Source organism: Pleurodeles waltl, chromosome 3_1 (genome assembly GCF_031143425.1).
Source record: "Pleurodeles waltl isolate 20211129_DDA chromosome 3_1, aPleWal1.hap1.20221129, whole genome shotgun sequence".
In the NCBI taxonomy this organism is placed as follows: domain Eukaryota; kingdom Metazoa; phylum Chordata; class Amphibia; order Caudata; family Salamandridae; genus Pleurodeles; species Pleurodeles waltl.
This window is the reverse complement of record NC_090440.1, coordinates 1,967,608,939-1,967,616,283: the sequence shown is the minus strand read 5'-3', so window position 1 is coordinate 1,967,616,283 and position 7,345 is coordinate 1,967,608,939.

The following is a 7,345-nucleotide window of genomic DNA, read 5'->3' as shown; positions in this document are numbered from 1 at the left end:
CTAGTCTCCCTGCTGGATCTGTTCTGCAAGGAATTAAAGTTTGCACTTGCTGAGTTCTTTGAGAGAGGGAAGCTTGCTTTGCTACTGCCATACTTCAACTGTTCTATCCAAAGCTTGCAGGATTTGTACCTGTCCTGTGATGGAGAACATTTGTGCTGCTATCACCCTAGCTGTCCTGCCCTCGGAAGGAAGGACACTTCCACTGTTTGTACCCATGGTCTTTCTGTTCCATCTTTCTACTGCTGTTGCCCCACCTTATGAAAAAACAAATATATATTAAATGTACTTCTATAATCTTACATAAATTGCCCTATGAACAATGGTTGGGCGACAGTATTTGATCTGAGATACCTGTAGTCCTAAGGAAGCCACCTGACCCATAGTGACAATGTACGAGTGCCAAAACGTGTCAGTGGAAAAGAGAAGCAGGGTTGGTTGCCTCCTGTTTTTTTAATCTTGTGTTGGGGAGACAGCAGTAAAAACATTTTAAGGGACATAGCCTCACTCAAACTAGTGAACCCATTACAAAGAGAGATTGTACAACCAGTGAACAGTGGTACTCTCGGATGCGCCTCTCTGCTAGATGTGGAACACACTGATGAAGCATATGTTACTAGGAGGGCCGGGGTTCATTATCCTATATAAGTACATGAAGGTATGCTAATTCCACAAGAGGTTTGGCTATTTCGGTCAAGTGTTGTGCTTCTTGTAGAACAGTCCCTTAACTCTGACTCCCTTTTTAGTGCATTAGTCACCTGTATGTGTGAAAACATTGTGTGATGTTCCTTCTGCTACCGAAACCTGTCTGTCACTTATTGTTTGTGTTAGGTAAGGCTGCATTGCTGCTGTCCATTCTACCTTTTTTAGGTCGTCATGGCAAAATGATTCACAATGCCAATGCTTGTTTCAATTCACGATGCTTAAAAAAATATGTTAACAGACTTTACTTTTCGTTTTACATGTTAAACTAGCAGCTTTTGAAATAGAAAAACAACTTTGTAAAATGGTAAAATATAACTGGTAAGTGGTTCCACCTTATGCCAATGCTGGGATAGTAACCAATAGCACATTGCATGCTGCGGTTTTAAGTGCTCAAATAAACTTTTAAAAGCCGAACTACAGACCCCACAAAGCAATTTGCTGTTGGTTGAAAAGCCAGGAGTGGTTGATTGTATCATGACATAGTGCCACAGGGCAGACTTGTGACATGCATAATAAAATGTAGTTACTTACTTTTTACCTTTATTTCTTGTAGGCACTCAGGTGTTAAACAACATAACACTCCTTGGAGAAAGAACATGCTACAAGAGATTTACAGTGCGAGCAGCAGAAGCTGGACGTGTCTGAGGGGACACTGAGAGTGAAAAAACAATATTCTTGAACATCTCTTACAAAGCCATTGTGGGCTGAGAAGTTGTTGATTTAATTGCAGCACTGGCATCACCGCTGTGATGTGCCTTGAACATTAGCAGCACGTGCTGTAGGTGCTGCCTGCGAGGCGCGCCAGAGTCTCTCATACAAATTGGACAAATGTGCATTATTATTTACATTATCAATCTAACAATGTAAACCTAAAGTCTAGCATTTCCACAAAAATGAACACTAATGCTTGCTTCTTAGTGCTCCTACCCGTGTTTGAATTGTGATTTCTATAACCTGTGTAAAACACTTTCGCTGGCTGCATTTTTAGGTCAAACATAGCAGCGCTCAAGCGATGCTTATTCGACATGTTGTCAGCTATTCTGTGGGCTTTAACCACGCCCATCACTTTCATTCATTCCTCGGCTTGTCTTTCAAAAATCCCTTGATGCCATTGGTAAATGCTTTACGTTTGTCCTGCCTTGAGGCTGTTTTGCTACGCCTTGCAGACTGACCCTGTTACATGGATTATTGCATGATTGCCGATATACTTTGGTGTGAGCGAGCTACTTTTTTCTTTTGTCTCACCGCTTCGCGCTGCATGAAGTCCTTGGCGCTTTGAAGTTTCATATAGTGCGAACTTGATCAGCGATATTGGAGTATTTTACATGACTACCAGTTACATCACATTGTTTGTTTTGTCTCTCCCCTTGTTGCTCCATGGCAGCCATGGCACTTTGAAGCTTTTTCTTTTATCCCTCACCTTCTCACTCCATGGCAGTCTTTTGTGTCTCCCTTCCTCCCTCAATTACACCATCATTACTTTTGATGCTGTATTTCTTGTTGTGTTTGGTGTTGGAGACTAGATCGCGTGCGCAGAAGGCAAAAATGAAAAGCATTTCTCAACAGGCATACATACTGAGCAGCCATCTTGTCTTTGATGTAAACAAAATGAGTACCTTTGAGTTGGGAAGTATTAACTACTACAGTATAAGCTCCAAGAGACTTTTATATATACAAAGGTAAAGTTTGCGTGCCTGGTTCCCATCTAGGGCTTTTCTTTTGCCCTTATTCATTCTGGAGAGAGAATGTTCTGCCATTCTCTGAAGAGTAGAGAGGAGGCCTCCGTGAAGACGCTGGGTGTGGAGGCAGCAGTAACTGTAGCCCTTGGAAGGAATAGTATGGCGTCTTTTCCCGAAAAGCTTCTATCGCGATTGAAAGGCTCGTGGGACTGTGGATAAGCTGAGCAGTTGAAAATGATTCGAAAGAAGTTATCAGGCCAAAACTAAATTCAGTGAATTCCCTTCATATTTTTTTTGGTTTGTTTTGGAGTTGAAGTTTTCCTGTGTCCTTTTTGCTAAGCTCCTGGCAGTGTTGGCAGTTGGTCTACATTACTTTTACTTTCTGAATTAGCAACCCTGTGCATTTATGGCGTGCCTGCTTAAGTATTCACAGCAAGGGGTGCGCTTTTCTGAAGCTGGTCGTGATAGCTTTCTGTATACTGTTGATGGTTATCGATGTCAATTGTGTGTGTGTACTGCTCATTGATTACCAGGTTAACAGAGATTATTTAGATTTAGCGCTGCCCAGGCATAGGAGTGGGCATGTCAGGCAGGGATGTTGTTTTATATCGGAGATGTTTCCTATTAGTGGGTTACTTTGACAGGCCGACAAAGATAGCAGCCAATGCTTTTTAGTCATGGCAGTGTACACCAGCATTATCCACTGCCTAAAAGAAAATTAAGAAACATTGTTATTTTCAATGCCAAGAGCTCTAACTTTCACAAATGCGAGACCGATTGCATTGCAAATGCTTGTTTATACTGACACTGTTCTAGCATAGCACACATAGGCCCATATTTAACAGAACATGACGTGCTCTGTCATTTTCACAATGCAGGGATGTGCCATATTTAATTAAATACCCCTGTGTTGTCCCCTGCGCTGAGGCTAAATTAAGCTGCCTATTGCCAACGCAGGTATCCTCGCACCATCGTGCAAGGATGTCTGTGTTGAAGGGTTTGATTGTTTATGTGTGGGAAGATGTCCCTTCTTACACATAAAGAACCACTAATGGTGATTTGACACTTCTGTGAGTGCTGCAGAATACAGCAAACACAGAAGTGCCAAAGCGTCATTTTGAAATGATTGTTTATGTGCAGGACCTTCCCGCACATAAACAATCATGTCTGGCATTTTGCTCTTTCTATGAGTGCTTCAGAATGCAGCACACATAGAAAAAGCAAAACATGAGAAGGAATAAAAGTATTCTTCCTTATTGTGCCTTGCTAACACCACCCCTGGGGTTGCGTTAGATTTTGGTGTTGCCTCAGGTCTACAAAAACTCGTAAATCTGAGGCGGCATCAAAATGCAATAGGTGTTGCCCACAGCATCATCTATTGCACGGCCCTTCCACGCAAAGGGCTGTGTGTGAAGGGGCCAAATTTACAAGGTGGCTTTAAGCAACAAAAAGTGGCTTAATGCCACCTTGGAAATATGGCGCAGGGCATTGTGCCACTGGAGCGTCACGAAAAGTGACGCTCTGGTGACGCTAGGTGCTCTTAAATATACCCCATAGTTTGTCCATTAGAAGCCGAGGTTAGAGGTGACCATCTGGAGGCCACCCGAGGAAGCCTGTGTTTTATCCCACATGGTAGACATGCTTTCTACCTCTGCTCCCATCCCACCACACCTTTTGTCAGATCCTTGCACTCTGACTTCCGATACATAATCACAGGAATAGAACCCACTGCAAAGCACAACACATTGTGCCACTTTATGCATAGATGCTTCCCTCCTGTAACAACAAGCTTTGGCAAAGCCTATAGGTCTAAGAGGGCTGCCAGTTATTTCATCTTTGACAATGCTTGTTTTGTTTTGTCAAAGTTTTTGTAAACCTTTAATTTTGGGTGCTGCTGTCTACTCACCAATATAAAAAAATATGGCTAAAAGCAAAAATATGTATTTGGATTCAAAAAGCATATATTGCCAAGTAGTGCTTGCCGCTGAAGAGAACTATTTAGCGTGTTGGTTTGCTCCTTGTAAAAGAGCACGATGCTGTCACACAGTGAAGTTAACCACTGGCTGAAGTGAGATCACCCACTGCCCCAGGCTATGGTGAGCAAAATAAAAATATGAATGACACAACAAGAGACAATAGACCAATAGATGAACAGGACTGGCTGAAAGTCTGCATAAGCATGTATGTGTATGTTTATATGTGTGTGTGTGTGTGTCTAAATACACACACAAACATATGTCACATATGAATTAACATTTAACCCTCTGACCTAGTAGACTAAAGAGCTCTACTGATACTTGGCTTCAGAACCATGCCATAAAATGGGCTAAGTGATGCATGCATCCCAACCTGGGAGCCAAAGTGGTACTATAAATAACTAGTTGAACGATTTTGTATGTGACAAAATCAGTCAGTGGTTTGCTTTTTAGTCAAAAACTCTTTGCACTCTAGGTTTATACTTATCAGGCAAAACTACAAGTCCTGGCAAGCGGAGTGCTGTAGTTTGCACCCACAAAACTATAGCCATCCATGGCATTGGACCACATCACAGTACTGACACAACACAGCCACAGAGTCTTATTTCTATTCACATTGTATTTTTTGTGTTGTTCCCATGAAAATGGGCGACGGAGTCATTTTAAACAGTACGTTGCTCACATTATCATAAGAAATTATGATTAAAGCAGTTCAGTATCTGACATGTTGATTTCTCATACTGTAGTAGTCTTGTAAAAACTCTACTCTAGAGACTGTAAATTCTCTCTCTCTTTGGCCACAACCTGAGAGAAAATATGCAGCCACCATTTTAACTATCAACTGCTGAATTTCTGGTGTTGTGTATCTGTGTAAATCTGAACCTAACTATAATGTCCATGTAACATTTGGGTTTTTAGTGAATTTCTCTGTTTTTTTAATGCTAGTTCCTAACTATAACGACCCTGTAACCTTGGATTTTTCGGTGGATATAAATACACACACACACACACACACATATATAGTGTGCCACCTGGCTAAAAAAAGGAAATGATGAAATATTGTTACAGTCCCAGAGCAACCACTGTATTCCCCTATCTCGAATTATTGAGACAGATGCAGGCTTTGCTGTGCTGAAACCTCGGTGGCAGTTTTGTGAGTAGAACCATGGTCCAAACACACCTAACATACGCCCGGGAAAAAGGCTCGTACACTGTCCCAATTTATGTTAATCCACTGCGATTCCACAAGCACTTGGGACTTAGCCACGCCTGTTGGTGTACATACCAGAAATGATAGTAAAACGCTGGCATTTTCTGCCTATGCGATTTCACGTTTCTAGAAACTTTGAGGATAAGGCTACCGTCCTGGACACATTTTCTAAAGCATCACCTGTCCCTTTTGACAATGTTAGTCGGTGCTTTCAAAAGGCGACTAGAGGTTTAATGAAAGATTTTTGCGAATACCCAAAAATCATTCTGGTACTGGCTCTCTCCCGAAACTTTGTTTACAAATAGGAGGTTGACTGGATCAAATGTACTGCATTTTTCAAATAAACGCGGGGTGTGTGGATGAATGCATAAAGTGGTGTGTTCAGGTTTCATTCTATTTAACATAAATCCACTACAGAATCACATCTAACCTACTACGCACGCACATTTCTGAACATATATTATTATTGTTTACTTTGGTTCACATTTCTTAAGAATATTTAAACTTTAATTGTTTTCATATTTTTTATTCTTTAGCTTAACTGCTCTGCGGCGGCCTCCCTTACATTTTTCTGTGCTCTGTCTTTTTTCTATTATTATTTTTGAGCCTATTAAGTTTTACTAGATGTGGAATTCTCCCATCTTGTTTAAGCGATATTACATCTAAACAACCACCAAGAAAACCTAAAAGCTGTGGGATTCACCAGAACACTATTTTAAGGCACCGAACTTCCTAAACCTGCACTCGCCAAAAATGTAATCTTAATTGATGCAATAAATATATTTATTATCTACACAGTGGGCAATACAACCAACAGACATACATCAGGCGCTCACTCACCTGTATTGGGACCCTTCCCATGCAGTCCTGACCCGAGCAGTCCTAACTGGTAAGACAGGGGAGTTCGAAATGGTGAACCCGGCTTCTAAATCCAATATTGCAAATTTCCGGTAATAAACACCTCCTGGGCCTCTAATCCTGAGCTCTGAGCTGTGTGCCTGTGCGGAGCTCAGAGACCGGTCTGCTCACAGCTGGATCACCCGGGTAAATGGAGCTGGCTGAGCCTACACAACCCTTTACTTCGGCGAACAGGTTGAAAGTCAGTGGCTGGTCCAACCTGTTGAGCGTTTGGCATCTGTACGAGGTGGCAGGGCAGTACCCCTGTAAATAACAAGCTGGAAACACACGACTCCGGTTGGACCGCTTCAGGATGAGCAATATTAATTGGATATTTACGGACACTGTAACAGCAGTATGTTCATAATGATAACCGCGCACACAGCCAGAAACGTGCCTTCTGGCTTCCGCCAGCGATGGCACGCGCCTGGGAAGGGATTCTGTGCGCATTCCAGGATGCTGAAGCACACCTGTATTATGTAAATATTTTGCATCCACATAACTCTTCATGACTATGGAATTCACATCAGACAACACCTAACACGCTTCAGTGACGGTCACGTAATTCCCTTTAGGGAATGTGCGCCAAATGTACACTGTTGTGATACCCTAATAACTTAGCCTTGGTGTAGGTGAAGCCTAACAAGGGCCGAAGCTAAGAGGATTTCACTGAGGTGTGCTTACTAACTACAGATTTTGGAACCTAGGTTCGAGTCCGGCCTCAGCGCTAGGCTCAGCATCGCGTGATGCTCGACAAATCAAACTATCTCTCAGTGCATGTAGGCCCTGGAAGAGATGGACGAAAAATATGTCTCTCAGGTCACCTCTCCCAACTTTGTCATGATCCTTGCACATATGGTTCGGTTCCCCTGTCTCTAAAG